This window comes from Rhynchophorus ferrugineus, unplaced genomic scaffold, assembly GCF_030347505.1.
Source record: "Rhynchophorus ferrugineus isolate W39M unplaced genomic scaffold, kcgeb_rfMv2 rfM6, whole genome shotgun sequence".
Lineage (NCBI taxonomy): Eukaryota > Metazoa > Arthropoda > Insecta > Coleoptera > Curculionidae > Rhynchophorus > Rhynchophorus ferrugineus.
This window is the reverse complement of record NW_027472585.1, coordinates 41,365,184-41,385,664: the sequence shown is the minus strand read 5'-3', so window position 1 is coordinate 41,385,664 and position 20,481 is coordinate 41,365,184. Positions and strand designations below refer to the sequence as shown.

Here is a 20,481-nt window from a genome sequence, read left to right as displayed (position 1 = left end):
CATTTTATTTCATTGCCATAAAATATTAGAAAGGAAATATCTTGTGGTCTCATTTTTTTGTTAGTATAACATAACTTAAACATAAACATAACGTAAAGAATAAAAAATGAAACTCTACAAAGTAGCTTTTAAAACTTGGATATTTTTCCGTTCTTATATGTAAAATAAATAAGAAATATGTATCATTTAACACGGGTTAAACGTGATAATCGCCCTTCTTAAATAATATACATGGATCATTTAAAACAAACACATTGAATGTTTATATTTACAGATTGGAATTTCAATATTATTTAGACAACACAAATAACATAAAGACAGCATTTGAGCCAATAAAGTACAAACCCACCGATTCAATTGTCTCCGGATCGTTGACGTATGTATCACGTCAAAATATCAAAAAGTTACGTAGCTATTAAAATTAATGTCGCATACTCTGGCGACTATTTTTAAACAGATGTAGCGGTATCCTTTGACCAATTGTCACCCGTGGTGTTAATTGGCGACTTGATACAATATGCTTTAACGTATTAATGTTGTTTAACGTTCCATTTTACGAATGAAATCATAGTAATTTGACAAGTTTACTATTTTTCATTCAAATATCAGTGTCCTTTAACGGTGTAACATTCATGTTCATTCATTTTTTGTCTGTGCGGGCTTCATTTATTATATTAATTATTGCTAAGGACTCTGGATTAGACATATATATTCGTCTGGCAGCTCAGAGTATTCTAGTTTTAGTTAGTTAGTTTATTTATTGTCCATTGTTTATGTTATATTTTAATTGCAGCATTACATTCTTATTTTCCTCAAGGAAGTATTCTAATCTAGAAATTAAAAATCTCCGCATTCTGAAAGTTCAACTATAAAAATATATATATAAAGGGATTTTTTCAAATATAAACTATTTTCGGATATAGCTGTTTCAGTGAAACCAAACACGAAAGGCCTTAAATTAATTTTTGCCGGTTGAAAAAAGCATCTCAAGTTCTACTCAATCAATTCAGTTGAAATTTGGTCACTATACTGCCTTCACTATAGATAATCTTATAATTTACTAACTCTGCCTAAAACTGTATGAACACTACAAGTAGCAGCCAACAAGGTCTACAAATGTATTAAAGAATGGAAAATACAGCTTAAGAACTCCAAATGTCTCCATGTTAACTTTGTGTTACGGTGAAATTAAAAAACTTAGTTGTATCACTTGACAGGTGCCTGGTTCCTCAAACAGAATCAACTAAATACCTCGGCACATATCTCGATGGTAGGTTAAATTGGAAACATCATGTTAGACAAAAAGCAGAGCAGATTAGACTCAAAATCAAGCAACTATACCAGTTAGTGGGAATATACTCCCAACTTGCCCTAAAATCAAAGAGATTCATCAGTCAAACATAATCAGCCAGCCAATTTAGACCTATGGGGTGCAAATATGGTGTTGCAACAAAACATCAAACCAACTGGTAATCCAACACAGTCAAAATAAACTTCTACGATTAATTACCAATGCTTATCGTTACCTAACCAACGAAGAGCTACACGATGATCCCGAAATCACAGCACCGTGGAAGCAACATAGCTACTAAACGCAGCTACTGCAAATTAGACTACACGAAATTGTTTAGTGTATAAGTGTATTCTTAACTTTAGCTTCTTAAGTAGTTAAGTTCTATTTTAATTTGGGAAATACATACTCATGTATTAATCTCGTACACGCCTTGTTTGCGAATTAGTGCAAGTACAACAGAACAGTAGTAATAAATCAATTTGTGAATTAAGATTGAACTAAGCATACCTTATGTACTAAGGTGTACCTAATGTACTTTTTTTGATAAACTCTTCGATAGATGCAAAAATAGCATGACCAACTCTTTCTCAGTACTCTCTGAAGAATCTGCATATATAAAATCATGCTTATATTATTTTAACATTTCATGCTGTCCTTCGTACATGTCTTCAACCTGTGAAATCCAATCGAGGTGCTTGGTAAATATTATATGCATCTTTACGAGTCAATAAATTTAACCTTTTCAAATTACAACTACGTAAATTTTCACGGATTTCATCTAATATAGCAACGATTGGACCTATTTTAGCTACCGATATTTTCATATCATACATGTGTTTTCTGTTGTTCTATTTCACAGCCTTTTCCCTTTTGTGTCAGTTGTATACTAGCCCGAGAATGGGAATTTATCTTAATATTTCCCTGGAGTTTCAAAATGCATCTCAGCATTTGATTTACTCTTATCTAATAGAATACAGTCAAATTTAGATGTGGTAATATTTTTTCCAAAATATGAACTTGTAACTTTAACAAACGAGGATTTTGTTGTTCTATCTATATTATCTCCCCACACTTCAAAGTCTTCAAACTTCCTAAACGTCAATTCCCAAAATATATTGAATAGAATTTAATCCAAGTTGCAATAACAATTGGAAAGATAATGCAAGCCCATAAAGCAAATTGACACGGTAGTAAAGGCGACAGAACGGTCCTCCTGCTGTTGCGATTGTCGTGGGTTCGAGTCCTGCTGCGGTATGGTCCTAATTTTGTGTTTGTATTTGTTTAACATCTGTGATTGTCCTTAGATAAAAGTGCAATATCCTACAAGGAAAATGATAAGTCACGCCAGTAACCAGGCTGGGTAAGACCGGATGCCTTTTGGGATGGTTTCTAAGTTGGTTACTGACCAGTCGGTAGGCTTAATGCTGAGGACCGTGGTTCGGAGCCCACGTTAAACGGTAGGTCCAGTCCAGATAAACCCTAGCTAGTAAAAAGGAGAATTTATTATTAAAAAAAAGGCAACTTAATTAACTAAGGGAACATTCTGACAAGCGTAATAGCGTTAACGTGACCTAGCATAATTTTGTTGATTATACAAATACCGTTGGTGCATCTTGTGGCAACGTGATTTTTGTACTAGAAGTCCGTACTGAAACTTTGGATCCTTTGTTGGCCAAGTTTAATAAACAACACGATCAAGAGATTAATTATTCTTCGTTTAAGCTCCGATAATATGCCTGATCAAATTGACACATCGGTTTTATTGCTCCACACCAGCAAATGCCTCGTCATTCATCATTCACTCCGGATTTTACTTAATTACAATATAATTAAATAATGTATTTAATTTAGGTTTTTATTATATTTAACTTTACAACACGCAACGTTATAATTCCGAAAAATATTGTAATTTATTAACATTTTTTACAAACTAATCTATCATCCTTGTCTATTACTTAGGATTTATTCAAATCATAAATATACATGCATACTGCGGTTACCACCGATATTGCTTAATCAATAATCACTTGGTTATTAAATAGATCTAGGCAGAAGATGGATTGGCAATAAAACGATAGGTGATCTTAAGTTATGAATTGTTAATAAAATTTTGTCAAAACGTATTCAGAGTTCCTGTGATTTTGTATAAAATCATTATATTATTCTATTGAAATTGTGTATAAAATATTAGTATAAAATGCGAAGTATTATTATTCAACTCTTAAATTCGATTTTCGAACATGAAATAACAGTTCTTCTTATTTGTTTGTTTCTATGGTTTGTTTCAGTTTATTTAGGATGACATTTTTGTGTGCTTGGTATAAAGTACGTTCAGCAGTTTTATAATTTAATTATAATCACTATTATTTCATTATAATGTATCTTCAGTCCCAAAAGTGTTGTAAATCCAGTGTATGTGCGAAAATAAAAACACTAACTCTGCAACACTACAAGTAGCAGCCAGCAAGGTCTACAAATGTACTAGGAAATGGAAGAAATATATACATGTATATATATATATATATATATATATATATATATATATATATATTGTGTTGTTTTATTGTTTTTAATTACTTATAATATATTTTAATTATTTATATATTGTTTTTAACAGCAATCCAAGAAAATCCATGGAATCCAATCCATGGAAATATTACCCACAGTTTAAACCAAAATATCCTCAAATACGACGATGGCAAAATTACATTGAGGATAATTGTGTTCATACCACATGAAAAGTTTTAGTACGAAGCTATTGGGCATATATAGAGCCAAATTTTGATGCCATTTATTAAAGTTTCTTTATATGGTGTCATCAATTAAAAACTTAATTATATTGAAGGGATTCATTTACATTCAATAAGTTCATTTTGGTTTAAGTCTACTTAACCTAGATAGGTGGGGTTTTTTGGCTCTACGCATGGAGTCAGTAAAACTATTTCTTCGACAAGTATGTTAAAAAAATACTTTAATATAAATTAAAACAATATAATTCGTAGATCAACAAGTTGACTGATTTTATAGACAAGTTAGGTTATCATGAGTGTTTTATTATATTGTTAATAGTTTTTGAAGTTCTCTCTAAATCCTTGATTTTACCATAATAAGAGCAAAGCAGTAATTTTGATATACATCACACATTTAAATTTTTTGTTTTTAGTCTTTAAACTATTACTTTTTGGTTTTTGGTACCACCTTATATTTTCCTCAATTTTCTAATAACATTGTAAAAATAACAATAATTTGCCTCAATATATTTATGTGTTAAACAAGTAAATAAAATATTAACAGACAGACTTAATTTGCTTTCAGTCTGAAGGAATAAAAAGATCAAGGAACTTTTACATATTTTATTTAAATTGATAGTACTAAAAATATATGAAAAAGGGAAAAGGCGCCATAACAATTTTGACTATATTTGCTAGTAGATATGTGGTGTTCTCATTTAGGTTGCAGCTTCTTTTATATTTACATTAAATTATTTTTTATTTACATATATATAGTTAATAACATTTTATTCATATACTTATATTTAATTACTTCTTATTTACATACATTATATAGGTATATTCATTATATACACTATATATATAATATTTGTATTTAACAATTGACAATATTTGTATTTATGTAGAATACTATTTTAATATTTTTTTTGAGATATTACATTTGGGTTTTATTTCAAATTTAATTGGCCAATAGAATGTGACGTTAGGGATTGGTCACGTGATGCGAAGACCAGGCAAAACAATCATGAAATTACATATATTAAGTTCACACTCTATATCCTACTCTATGATTTTGTGGCTTTAGGGCAAATGATATGGCTCGGTGAATGGAGGTAAAACAAAATGAAGCAGTGGTGTTTACATTATGTGACCGTTATTTATTGGGAATATAAAAAATTTAGAAAATACAAAATAGATAAAACGGATGGCAACGGTGTTACCTGGAGACTAGGCTTGAGTAGTCGATGGTGACACGTTTAAACCAAACGATGGTCGGATGGAAATACCCTTCAATCACATCCCAGATAAACGTCTCGGGGTTGCCAGCTATTCGTTATCGGGTTCTAGTGAACGCTGCTGGCACCCCACCCGTGTTCAACATCTGGGATTATATTTCTGGGTATTTTGTAGGCCGTTATTCCACTATGTAAAATTCGACATGCCTCAAGGTCGCTATGTGGCTAATATCAGTGACATAAAATGATATTTAGGGCTAGTGAAATCTGTTTTAAAAATTGTAAAATAATTAGCGACACACCTATATACTTTTGACTATGTGCCTATGGCACACACGAATACGATTGTCTTAAAATATAAAAGAACCGAAAGTACTTTTTCCTTAACCCGTTATATTAAAGACTTTTAACAAGTTTTATAATATTTACCTCAAACATGCCGTCATTTTAACTGAAAATCGATGTATCGCCGATGATAAATGAACGACGTAAACGAAGTAATATAAATAACAACAGTAAATATCGGTTTGTCGGTTGCTATAACCAAAAAGCGAATAACAACATTCGAACGACATGTCCATGCCAAGATGCCACTGTAAAAACAATCCGACTTTTTTTTAATTCGACTCGATTGTTTGCTTACCGCCGTATAGATTATTTTAATATACCGACTGCAATTTAGTACGGGCCGAACCTTTGGCCATACACGTTTATTATTATTGTATTTTACGTGTAACTCATCGAACGTTCTCCATTTCGGGTATGAGAAAAAATCGAAACTGTCAACGAAAAGTATGTGTTATTGAGGATACAGCGCCTACTTTATCTTAAAGGTAAGTTATATGTTTTCAATACAACTGAAATATTTGTTTACAACATAGGAAAATAATAATTTGCTAAAAATAAATCTAACGCCAATTAATTTCTGACAATAATTATATTTTTATTTTATATAATAGTTTCATTTATAAGTTTGATTATTTAAACGATGTTTACTTTATTCATGAGTACTAGCTAGATCATCCTGTGGTCGATATTCGACCACAATTTCTTCAGGTCATGATGGTTCCCTCATAATATAGTAAAGAGAATGATTTAGAAATCATACGTTAATATTATTAAAACTTGTTTTGACAATATTTTCAATATAAGATCAGTAATATATTTCATATATAACATCAATTACATCAACAAATGTTTGTGTATCAAGAAGTAACACTCGCTAACATAACTATACATGATTTTTATTGACTTTTATATTATAACTATAAACATGGAAAAATACATGAGCATAATACATATTTGTATATTAATTTGAACAATAAGGAACTTTTTAATAATATAGAAATGTATTAATGTAATGAATTTAGGTCTATAAAGTAAATAACTAAAATAATTGATAAAAAGTTAAAAAAATAAATGGTCATAGGGTTACATATTTTGTTTCACTAATCGTTAAAATCTTCATCTAGGCAAATTATGTAGTTTGTTTCAATTTATCTACATATACTCATTATTTTGTTTATGTATTAATATAATTTTTATCTTTTGAGAAACAAAAATTGCATAAAAAGCAAGGCTTATTTGATAAAGGAATAATTTCTTTACCTACATTTTTAGATAAAATTGCATCGTTCTTTACTTATTTCATTATTCAATCTTTGAATCACTAGCTGTCATATTTTTTACTGCCACTAAATTTATTTGTTTCAAACTATCATTTTATGTAATATTCTGAAAACTTACCATTAGAAATATCTCATCTCTAATTTGTTTTCTGTGGCTTTCGTTGATATACTACTTTCTATCTTGCCTTGTGTCCCACATGGGGGCTAAAAACTCACCAACTAATGAGTTGAGTTCAGTCAGTGAGTCTCTTAATTGGGCATTTATTGTTATAATACTAAACTTTATGTTTTCTACTACTATACTATCCATCACTAGTTCACAATTTGTCTTACCCTTCTGGCAATATGCGGGTACTATACCAAAGGATGTTTCGGAATGTGATTTCAATAATAACTATAGTCTAATAAATATTTTAATGTTGTTTACAATATTGGCAACATATATATATATATATATATATATATATATATATATATACTCTTTGTGATTCCACAATCTGCCCTATAGGCAATAAGTTTTTCTTATGTCCATATTATATTTACATGGCATACAGAAAATCACTTCATTAAGTGATCTTCTGTATAAAATATATGTCCAGTAATCAGATCAGGTGGTGTTAAACGTTTTAGTCTACGCACTTCACTATCGCGTAGCATATTTAGTTGGTTAGCGAGTACGTTGGGATGCACTGACACTCTTTCGAAGTACTTCACACAAACACGTTGAATTACACTCGTTATAGGTTCTAGAGAAATACCACGTGTTATCACTTTATTTTAAATATAATACGGAGCATCAACAATGGCACGCAACACCTTATTTTGGAACCGTTGAATGATAGCGATACCCCATAGTTGGATTCCATATGACCAAATAGGCTTGAGTATAGACTCATACAGCAACACCTTGTTATCTAATGATAACTTGGATTTGCGCCCGATGAGCCAATACATTTGATAAAATTTCAGTCGAAGTTGTTTTCGTTTATAGAGTATGTGCTTCTTTCAGGTTAGGCGTCGATCTAAGTGCATACCAAGATATTTAACTTGCTCTGCTTGGGGGAGTTGACGATGATTGATATTCACTGGTGGACATGTTCTTCTACGCAGGGTAAATGTTACATGGGTGGATTTTGTTTCATTGACTTTAATGCGCCATGTCTTCAACCATAATTGTATTTGATCCAGGTGGGTGTGTATTTTATTGATGCTGTGACCGGATCTTCATGGGATGCCAAGATTGCTGGGACGTCTGCGTATGTTACCACAGTAGTTATTTTTGTGGTGGGCAGATCGGCCGTATACAGAAGATACAGTACTAGACCCAGTACACTACCTTGCGGAACTCCTGCGGTATATTTTTTCCACTTAAGTATCAAGTTTTCATGAATATTGCAAAATTCATACCTTCTTTTCGTACACTCACTTTTCGGTATGTTTCGTCTACTATAACATCTGTAATCAGTCATGATAATTTATTTCACATGTATCAGTATGATAACGCTTCTAAAAATAGTCAATACTCAAAATATAGAAATTAAAAAACGAAACAAAGCTACAGTATAACAAACTTACTTGGACTAAAATGTAGAAAATAAAATAATATGTAAAGACGATACAAAACTATTCATTCATATTGCTATAATATTATAAGTGCTGCTGTAATATAAACTTAAAACCTAACATATTAAATATATTTCGCAATGTTTTATATTAATATGGTCGTTCAATGATTCCTAATCTAAGTATTTAGAAACCTTTATTTTTTTAATTTGTGAGAAATCGTCATTGAATGAAAATTGAGGTTAACGTTTTCATATCTGTCTATAAAATATATCTATATTTATTAGTCATTATTTGTTTAAAGCTATTTATACACATTGGATATTCGTTCACTAGGCAATAAGATTTGTAAAATGTATAAAATAATATTCAGTTTTAATAAATAATAAAAGACAGTAACAATACATATGTTTATTGCAACAACAGAAATTCGACAAGCTCTTGTAAATTATTCAGAATTAAACACCAGTGTAGAACAAATATTCTTACAAACAATTACATATTGTCACACATATTAAGATATATTACTTGTTTGTATCATAAATTGAATTCAATGAATGAATAAATTACAAAAACACTTTTGTTTTTGAACAAATATATATTTTAATATTTAATAGCTTCATCCTGATGAGACTATATTAACCCAGTAAGTCAGCGAACCATGTTAAAATAACTTAAAGTTTATTTATATACGAACATTTATGACATATTATAAATTATATACGATGTAATTGTTCGAATTAAACTTGATTGTTTCTGTTACATTTATCGTCATTTTACAAAATAATGACGTTAGACAAAAAGCAGAACACATTAGAACCAAAATAAAACAACTGTACTAGTTAGTGGAAAAATACTCTCAACTTGATCTAAAATCAAACAGGTTGATCTATAATACAATTATAAAGCCAATTTGGACCTATGGGGTTGCACTAAAAATTCAAATCAACTAGTCATACAAAGCTGTCAAAACAAGGTTCTTCGTTTGATTACCAATGCCTATCGCTATGTAATCAACGAAGAACTACACGATGACCTGGAAATCCAATGGATTTGCGAAGTTATCCAAGATTTCGCCTTGAAACACCACAACTGCCGGTCAGCTCGCGGGATGTCAGGAGATTGAAGCGGACAAAACCATACGAACTTATATAAAGTGTATACATTTAGTGTAAACTATAGCTACAAGTTAATAATTAATAAATAATTAAAATTTTATAATTGAGGAATACATATTGATGTATTTTCTCGCACTCGTCTTGCTTGTTAATTAATCCCAGTATATGGGAAAAGTAGTAATAAATTAATTGTAAATTAAGATTGTACTAAGCGTATCTAATAAAGATGTTATATAAAAATACAAAATAAAATTATAATGATGATTCAGTTAGTATGAACATGTTATACGAGGGTTGTCTTTTATATTCTGAGATTGTTCTAAACTAATATCCCTATGTGAAAACTGACATTTTTCTTCAAATGTTTTTGATAATTTAGTATTGCATTTTCAAAATAAAACAAAACACTTGCCTCTTTAATCCTGACTTTTTGACTTCGATTGATACCATCGATTAATTAATTTTTTAACTACTCTTTGGCATTCATTGTGGAGGATATTGAAGGTGCTGAAGTATTACTTCCGTCCGCTGTTTCAAACCAGCTGTATAAAGACATAACAATCATACAAACAACCCGTCAGGCGTCATACACACCCGAGTTTGGTAAATGAGAAGTGTTATCAGTGATATCAGTAAAACTCTATTATGATAATCCAGTTTTTCTTCTCTAGCATCTCCTTTTCAATGTATAACCGAATTGCAGCGTCCTTTAGTCACTCGTGTCACCTATAAGGAGCAAATGTTTCTCCATTATAGTAAAGAATATTTTGAAAAATGACAAAGCATAAGATAAATAATGGTAATTGAACTAAAATCCCGAAATATAAAAAACAATGCCCACATTATAAGTCCATAAATATATTAGTAAAATAGGTCATAAATTCTACGTCATTTTTCACATCGTAGCTATGGAAGGGGGAGATAGATGCAGTTCGTCAAAGAACACGCAAGGGCGTTGATGTAATTGATAATCAATCACAAAATTAATTTGCACACTTGGTAAAATCGGCGAGAAAAGCGAGACCGGGACTGAATTTCAATTACGAGAGAAAAAGCACCATAAACAATTCAAATTGTACTATTTCGTGAATAAATTACCAAACGTGACTAATCCAGGCGCAAAATAAATATTCATTTGCTAAATAAGAGGCTATCGCCGATCATACATTAATCATTAACTGAAAACAAGATAATTATGCAAGACCACTGAATTTTGACGTATAGCTCACAATATGTATAACTTAAAAACACTTTTTTCGAAATTATTCTCAAATTAGTTGTTAGTTTCTAGTATAACGTCTTTAATTGATTCAAATATTTTTCTTTAAAACCGTATTTTTTTTTTGGAAAATAAGTAATAATTGCTGGGTGACATAACTGGGAAGTAAAGTGGCCGGAAATCCCACAGACATTTGATAGATACTTCCTTTACTTAAAGTTTTTTTCACTTAACGTGGGTAAATATCCACAGTAACTGTTTCATTTAGTTTAAGTAGCTCGCAATATATTACATTTTAGTGTTCCTATATTAACAGATCAATTGAAAAGTCCCCGACCTACCATAGTAAAACACATTTTTTTGGCAAAATAATTTTTTTTCTTCAACATAATTCCCTTCAAGGGTGATACACTAATTACAGCGACGCTCCAACTTTTCGATACCATTTTTGTAGTACGAGTTGTCATTCGCCTCAAAATAGGCCTCAGTTTCGTCGATCACCTCTTCTTCTTCTTCTCATTCTTTTGAGATCTGAGAACAGGAAAGAGTCGCTGGGGGCCAGATCTGGAGAACACGGTGGATGAGGAAGCAATTCGAAGGCCAATTAGTAGATTTTACCATCGTTTTCACTGAGTTGTGACACGGTGCATTATCTTGTTGAAGCAGCACTTCCTTTTTCCTCAAATGCGGCCATATTTCCGGCGATTTCGTCCTTAAAACGGTCCAATAACGCTATGTAATAGTCGCTGTTGATGGTCCTTACTTTTTTAAGGTAGTCAATGAAAATTATTCCATGCGCATCCCGAAACATAGGCGTCATAACCTTGCCAGCCAACTGTTGCGTTTTCCCACGCTTTGGAAAGGGTTCATCGCATGCAGTCCACTCGGATGAGTGTCGATTGGACTTCAAAGTGAAATGATGGAGCCATGTTTCATCCATTGTCACATATCGATGCAAAAACGGGTTTATTATGCTTGATGATTTTCAAACACTGCTTCGAATCATAAACTCGTTGTCGTTTTTGGTCAAAAGTGAGCTCACGCGGAACCCACTTTGCTCATTCCCAAATATTCGTGAATGATATGATGTACATGTTCAGTTGATATCTTTAGAGTGTCTCCTATTTCATTCAATTTCAATTTACGATCATTCAAAATCATTTTGTGGACTTTTTTAATGTTTTCGTCGGTAACAACCACTTTATGGCGTCCACTGCGTTGAGCGTCTTCGATGCTCATTTCACCACGTCTAAACTTAGTATAACAATCCTTGATGCTTGATTTTCCTGGAGCAGTGTCCGGAAACTCGGCATCAAGCCAAGTTTTTGCTTCAACTGTATTTTTTCCTTTCAAAAAGCAATATTTTATCAACACGCGAAATTCCTTTTTATCCATTTTTTTCACAATAACAAAAGTTGTTTCACTCAAAATGCTATAATTTACAAACTAATGATCCAACCGCTGTCAAATTTGTACACGCATGTTTTGATGCTAACTAAAAGACATATGAATTTAATTCTAGTAGCTCCATCTATGTGTCAGGTCGGGGACTTTTTAATTGAGCTGTTACACAGACTTTTTGACCATGGATATGTAACCCATGACTTTTTGAGCTTGGAATTGTCACTTTAGATTCAACTTTTCGCCGCCAGCTACAATAGTTCAAACAAACCACTTGAATAATCCTCAGATCAAACAACAAAAGCAATGATTATCGAAAATGCTCAAAGCTCAACTCAAAAATACTAATTGGAACACAGGTATTTTTTGTAAGGAGATGTCGAATCAATCACATTTAATAGTTAGGTTTGTTCTTTAACAATTATCTGTATTAATACTTATCGTTTCCTTTCAAAACTTTTTATAAACTTACGGAAACAAGCTTTAAAACCAAACTTTCATATGAGTAATAATGTTATGATATTTATGTTGTGGCAATTTTGCGGCTTTGTCCACAACGACTACCTGACTAGTTGTATTCTGTTAACTGTAAAAAACCGTTGAAAAGAAATAAGCATACAATAAATTTTTATACTACGACTGATAGAAGCGTCTCTGTTTTAACATCACACTCGTTGGTGTCCATATAGGCTTTTAGGCCGTTTATGAACTTTTCTAGGCAATGATCATATTCTTTTTCGCATATTGTTAGTAACTAATAGCTTCTTAGACTAAGTATAAGTATGTCGTTTCATTTACATTCAGAATGTTCTATAGAGTCTCACCTATCGTGCGCTCAAATATGGCTCTATGGATAAGTGATAACTGACAGATCGCATGCTATTGTAAATCTTAACGGGATCCAGATTTTTCCAAACTGCAGGAACTTTTGCTTCTCTAAGATGGTGCATGTTGAATGCAGTAAATATTTCAGCCAAAACTAAAATCCTCTCTCGTACCCTTACCTTGACAATTCTTCTGTATAATTCTGATAGTTATACAGTGTTACGGCTGATATCTTCCTTCAGATTGACATCTTTCAAATGCGATGCTTATGGCAAATTTTACGTATTTGTAATATTGCTTGAGAAATACAATTGAAAATCGGCGTCCAATCTACCACTACTATTGGTCTTGATCTACAAAATCACTGCAAAACATGGGAAAAATAACAGCAAGAGATGGAAGATTCAACAAACTATTCTAAACTAATTAAATTAAGCTAATAATTCTAAAATTTCATTAGTTTCATATCAGTTGATTTATTAAGCAGAAATTAAAATTTAATTATAGTTAGTAATAAAACGATGTTATGTACCAATTAAATAGATAAGTCTGGTATATAATAAATATGTAACGGTTTGATTATAAAGACTTATTTTTAGTAAACTTCGGCCAATAAAACGTATATTGCACATTAACTAACTTGTAATTAAGATAAGTGACACTTCAAAGACAACAGAATTATATTAAATCATGATATTTATCATTTTATAATATCTATAAGGGCAATTATGCGACTGAAATTCCTTTAGCGACATAATAATTGCTTTAACAATACAAAATATATTGCCTTTATGTGAATTATGAATGCTAAGAGTTTTATTATATTATTTAAGAAATTAATTTTTCTAGTATGTTATTTCAGGAGAATAGGAATATTTTCACGAATTATTCAAGAAACAAATAATATAAAAAATGTATAACAATTGACTTAATCTTAAAAATACTATTCATTGTTTTTTTTTGTTTTGAACTACTGAAGATCTACCTAAGATTCCCCTTATTTATAGATTTGCTTATTACTTATTATGTTATTACTAGTCATTACCAATTAACTTACAATTTGTCTTCACAGTAATTTAAACTAGGTACTTATCTAAGATTAATTAGCTTAGGTTCTAAGGGGATACTTTATTCTAGAACCTCTGGAGGATAGCTATATTAGATTTGCTAATTCGTTATCTAATGGTAATTTAGATTTACGCCCTATCAGCCAATACATTTGATTAAGTTTAAGCCCAAGCTGCTTGCGTTCTGTCACTATATGTTTTTTCGGTGTTAAACGTCGATCAAAATGCATTCTCAGATATTTAACATTATCTGCTTCCAGAAATTCATAATTATTCATTTTTACTGAGGGATAAATTCTTCTACAAAGGGTGAACGTTACATGGGTAGATTTTGTATTATTTGCTTTGATAGGCCACGTTTTCAACCAGAATTCAACTTGATTAAGATGAAGCTGGAGGTTTCTTGTGGCTGATATTGGATACTCTTGTGATGATAAAACCGCTGTATCGTCAGCATATGTTTGTTGAGGTCCGTAGGTCAGCTGTATCCAATAAATATAACAATGGGCTAAGAACACCCGATTATATTGGGTGTAGGTCAGTGTAGTCCTCACCCTGTTTGACAATAAGATGTATATTTGGAAGGTATGATTTCAGCAGTTGAAAGTGCGTATGGGACAAAAGATTTTTCAATTTAACATGCTGTCCAGTGTGCCACACCTTGTCGAAGACCTGAAATATATCGAGAAATGCAGCGGAGCAATATTTTTTATCGTTTAAGTTTTTGTTAATTTGGTTGACTAATCTATATTTTTGTTTTGTTGTTCTGTGTTTATTACGGAAGCCAAATTGAGGGTCTGGAATAATATTTCCCTCTTCTGTGATTATTTTGAATAACTTATGGTATGGTTTTTCAAAAAGTTTAAAGATCACAGATAACAGGTTTATAAGACGATAAGAGGAGACGTCTTCTTTCGTCTCGACTTCAGTAATTTTTTAAATAATTTGAATTTTACTGGTAACCCGAAAATTGATCGATAAGGTATTACTTCATTAACCTACATTAACTTCAGCTATTTTCCAAAGATGTACATGTTTTAATCGAAGTTCTGCATCAAGTTGGTGAATTTTACAGTTGCTTTTCTTTGTGGATTAAGACATATCCTCAAATAACTCCAGCTCCTAATTGGAGACCCAGAATAATTTCGAAATAGTTTCAATATCAATTGACAGTATGACCTTTCCGTAATGATATCGACTACGTCATTTATGTAGCGCGTAATGTTTAAAAACAAGAACAAGAATTTTCTTTAAAACCATTCTATTTGAAGGAAAAAGAATTTGCGACTTATTAAACCAATTGCCCAGGCATCATTCATCACGGCATCAGTGTCGTATTAACCGCACTATATTATATACATAAATTATGTTGACTTATAAAATTACGGTGCGGTATTTAACATTTATGGTTATATTTTTAGTTGCGTGTTTTGTTAAGTTAACAATAAAATAAAACTAAACATTATTATCCACATTACTGCCTTAGACTGTATACAAATACCATTGATATATCGGTTTAATAAACAGGTACATTGTACAAACTATTACACTCTACTCCCGAATGAAAAACCTTTCGAATATACGGAAGAAACATCCAATGGACAATGATGGAATGAAAACGTGTTTCTTACGAATTGTCAGCGTGGGAAAAATCAACATATTGGGCGTCTTACGTAGGTGGTTTAATTGATTTACAAGGCCACTACATCTTCTCTGAAGCCAGCAGTTAATCAGTACTGACACGACAATCGAAATATTTATCGTTTTGTGGAAAGCTCGAAACCGTTCGAAACTAGATCGATCTAGTTGGCGACGTTGGAAGAGAAAATTGATTGACGAGAAATGGTCGCTTGAGCTTTGTTAATCGTGTCCCTAATTATTTACATATGTAAGTTGATAAATAAACGAATCGCTAAGGAGGGATAGGATAGAAAATATTCTTGTGGCGGTATAATACCAAGAAATCGAAACGATGTCAAAAGATATCGAAAATTGGTATTAACAATCTTTGTCCAGACCTAACTGGATTTATTGGACTCTAGACAACAAAGAATATTTTATTATTTTAATGGCTTATATATATATATATATATATATATATATATATATATATATATATATATATTTATATTTATATTTATTTATTTTCTATTTATTTTTATTAAAACTAATATATAACCAACAACTTAACCTACTAACTTCGTGTTCAAAAATTTGCAAGATCAGAAGGTTTCTTCCGTCTGAAACATCTAATGACATTATTCATATTTAGAAGTCTAGAGGCTTCTAGGTTGACGTGATTCTTTGATGGGCATCGGCAAATCTTCTGATAGTGTCTGTATCCACATCAATTTCTGAGTCACAAACGCGTACATACCAAGGCACATTCACAATACCCTTCATCACCTTACTTTGGAACCTCTGGATCACTTGGATGCTGGAGTCACAACTGAGTTTTATAGCTCCACACTCGTCTCAGTATCTGCTGATATAACATAAGCTTGATGTAAGTTTATAGCTCGGAGTTTCGACCAAGCAACAAGCATATTTTCCTGAACTTGATGTTGTGTTTCGTGGTTCGTGTTTGTTTTCTATATGCTCTTTTCATCTGAACTTGGAATCTAGGGCCACACCATGCTAATATTGCTGTATCATCGGCAAATGTAGCAGTTGCGCTATATATTTGTGGTGAGGAGATCATTGACGTAAAGGAGATGAAGCACTGAATACACTTCCTCGAGGCAAGCCAGCCCTTATCAGTTTGAGATCAGAGTATGTTCCTCATGTTTAACATGAAAATATCGATTAATCAAATAAAGTTTTAATATCAGGTAGAAATGCATAGTGATAAGTCACTTTATTTTATATAGAATGCCTTCATGCTATACTCTGTCAAAAACGACGCGGTAATTCGATATACTTGGTCAATTATTTAGTAGGCATTCCTGAAACCAAACTGATGATATAGTATAAAGTGTTGCTTAATTTGTTCCGAAACTTTCCTAGAGGTAACCGTTGTAATCCTCTGAGAAGTTATTGGGATGGAGCATGGTGGAATACTATCTCCTTGGGTTGGATTGAATCTTTCTTTTAGTATTCTGCAAATATATTTGCTTTTTCAAAATTATTTCAGGCCCATCTCCCATCAGGCTTTCTAATAGGAGGTACTTAAGCTATGGGATGTTTAAGAGGTATAGTACTCACAGAGAATTTCGAAAGGAACATTTAATCCTGTCAGTTTCCGTTCAATAATACGGGTGCTTCTCCAAGCAGCTTCTTGAATAGCGGTGGTAAATGTAACTATTCCTCCTCCAGTTGGTTCGTTGTTTCATGGGATGTATTTGGATAAATATTTTGCTGTAATAGGTAATAAAGAATGCCAATCTGCGTGCTTATTAACTAGAATTGGATTTTGAGCTTTCGTGATTATTTTATCACTTGGTTAGATATATTGACAGATTGATCTTTCATTTTTAAGATAGTTTTTTGATATGTTCTTGACAACAAAGAAGTTAATTAAATCTGGAGATCTGTTCAAGTTAGAAGGCCAGTATGTCGGTTGACCAGTACATATGAACTCACAACCATAACTGAGAGTAGCCTTGTATAATTATGGTCTCTTTGGGATACTAAGTCTCGATTTCAATTGACTTACTTAATTTCTAACACAATTTCAACAAATAGCCAGACTGTGACAATGCCTAAGGCTCAGAACCATACAGAAATATTAATAAGTAAAATTCCTCTGTTCAAATACATCAAAACGAAATATCTGAATTCTAATTCACTCACAGATACATTTTTAATGGATTTGTAGGAAATTACTGAAAAACATTTTAACTGCGAAGAAAGTATTTCACTTAACTTATTAATAAAATACTTTGTAGCATCAATTAGATAGATATTAACCTTAATTCGATTTTTTTAAGGCAATTTGTAACATTTTTTCTCATAAAAAATAATCATAGAATTTTTAATTTATTTTAAATCGTTTACGGAGCATTATGTTTATTTTTATATCAACGGTACTATATGATTTTAGCTCGATAATTTTGAGATACGAAGATTACCTTTTTTCAAGATTTGAGTGTGAAGTGCATCTTTTAAATTTATTTGTATAATTCGTATATCAGAAGAATGAAATGCGATTTTCTAGTAATAGAAGCCAAGTTTAAACTTATTTTTTAGCTGCTTTTTTTTGTGTAAGTACAATTAAGACAGTTTGTTCAATAATGACAAGGCTAGTTACATGTTTAGAGCCCTTTCTATAATCTTGATATATGTACTTTTCGTCGATTTCAACACAGAAGTTTGTTGTTTTGTTGTTTTTGTTTGTGTTTTGTTTTTAACACAGAAGAAGTTTGTATTTGGATACACCTTTCATTCAATAGACCTATTAAAAATGACTGCATTTTTAATATGATATATGAGAGAAACACATAGAGTTTGTTTTAAGCATTTCATTTGGTAGACATCAAGCTTACAGCTATCACGTTGTAACAGTGTCGAAATCAACAGAAGGATAGGTAAAATAAGCTTAGAGAAACAAAAGCTCCTGTAGCTTGACGTATTCAGTTTATTATTCAATCGATATATGTCGCTTTCTTGTTCAGTATTATCGATCCCAATCATATGACACCTACACTTGTACATACATTCTCACACTTGCTCTAGCTGGATCCCGTTAAGATTTCTCTAAGATCTGTGATGACATTTTAGATCTCATGTATAAATAATCTTAAGTGATTACTGGCTGGTTCATGCCTTGCAAGATTTAACTACATTTCTCTAATTTTGTTCTACCATGGAACAAAATTACACAACTCTTTTACTGGTACTTTTTAAACTAATCTATTAGATAATTTTGAATTAAATATATAACATTTCATATATATATATATATATATATATATATATATATATATATATATATATATATACAATCACAGGCCAGGACAATCACAAATATTAAACACTCGCAAACATAAATGTATGACTATTACCCAGCAGGATTCGAACCAGCGACTATCGTAAAAGTAGGTGGACGGTCCTGTCGCCTTTACGCTTACCACTACGCTAACCAAGCCGGCATATAACATTTTTAGTAAATTAAACAAAATTTACTCTATAATTATAAAACATATAGTAGATAGAATTAGATTTACTTAAAATGTTCGAATCACAAAGACTTTGTTTTAGACCGTAAACCTCTTTGTTCGATAAAACCGAATCCGAAAAACATCACAGTCTTATCAGAGCCCCGAGAGCTTCCCCGTGAGGTACGTCAACTCCTGCACCGCGTGAAACCGTGAAACAGTCCCCTATAAACCGTCTCTTGCAGGCCGGACACCAGCACATTCTCTCAGTATCGATGCAGCGGCGATAGTACGTGGTGCATGTCGACGTCCCAACCCGTACCTACAGTACCACACTGACAACCAGCGGCAAAGAGTACCCTCCTAGAGTAGCAGCAGTCGCAGGCGCACGTACTTTTTTTATCGTACATCGCTTTACGTTTCGCAAACTGGGTCCCAAGGTGGATCTAGGTCTGGAAATCGTGACGGCTTTTGATTGTGCGCGTGGTGTGCAGGACTTAAACAACATCCCCTTGGAGTCTAACCACAACAAGTTCACGAACACCAAGTGTCCCGGTAGAAAAAAGACCCGTTTTCACGAAACCAAACAATCAAAACTGCTAATAATTTGATTTTACATTTTTATAGGTATGTACATCAATATTTCTCTATTAATTAAACAAAAACAACGTCTTACTTCAATATAAATATAATTTTCTAACCAATTTCTAAATAATTATCTATTAACATATATTTAAAATATTTTTTTTATAATCTTTACCTTAAACCAACGAGATCGAATTATAGATGTCATTAATTATGAACACGTTGGTTTACATTTGGTCGTGGTAAAACTTATTACGTAAAATATAACCTTCTAAACAGTTATAACTGAGTTAAAACTATTTATTTCAACTAAATATAAAGAAATGTTTAATAAAATTATGTTGGTCCATACTGTAATGTAAAAAGGTATTAATAAACGTGTGAAATTTCAACATTCACCAATTGAACGCCTAGAGAACTTCAAGGAAAGGAAGTTATTTCGTAAACGCTAGTAAAATGTGGCTAAAAACCGATATATAATGCGTCTGATGATTATTTAACAATATATTTTTGCAAAACATATTGTTTCTCTTTGGTTGTAAGGTATGATAAGTATACCACAATATTATTTAATAAACTTACATAATATATTTAGATATTATATAAAATAAATCAAAAATAATTAAAATTAATAGAATTATTATGGTAAAAACCATTTGTATTGTAACAGTTTCTGATTTTCTATAAATTCAAATAATTGAGCTTTTTAAACGTGTTT

General features: G+C 31.7%; 1 protein-coding gene across 6 annotated transcripts in view; it reads left to right on the top strand.

Annotated features, from left to right (window-relative positions):
* The first annotated feature begins 5,940 nt into the window (after window positions 1-5,940).
* The window catches only part of LOC143197913 (UNC93-like protein), a 179,608-nt gene continuing 165,067 nt past the window's right edge, over window positions 5,941-20,481 (top strand). For 2 of the 6 annotated variants that reach the window (XM_076406727.1, XM_076406718.1), the window contains exon 1: window positions 5,941-6,094. The gene's annotated coding sequence lies outside the window, so the exon portion shown is untranslated. Of the gene's footprint in view, window positions 6,095-19,406; window positions 19,806-20,481 lie in introns of those variants that run through there. The other 4 variants (XM_076406729.1, XM_076406721.1, XM_076406726.1 and 1 more) reach the window with 3 other exon arrangements.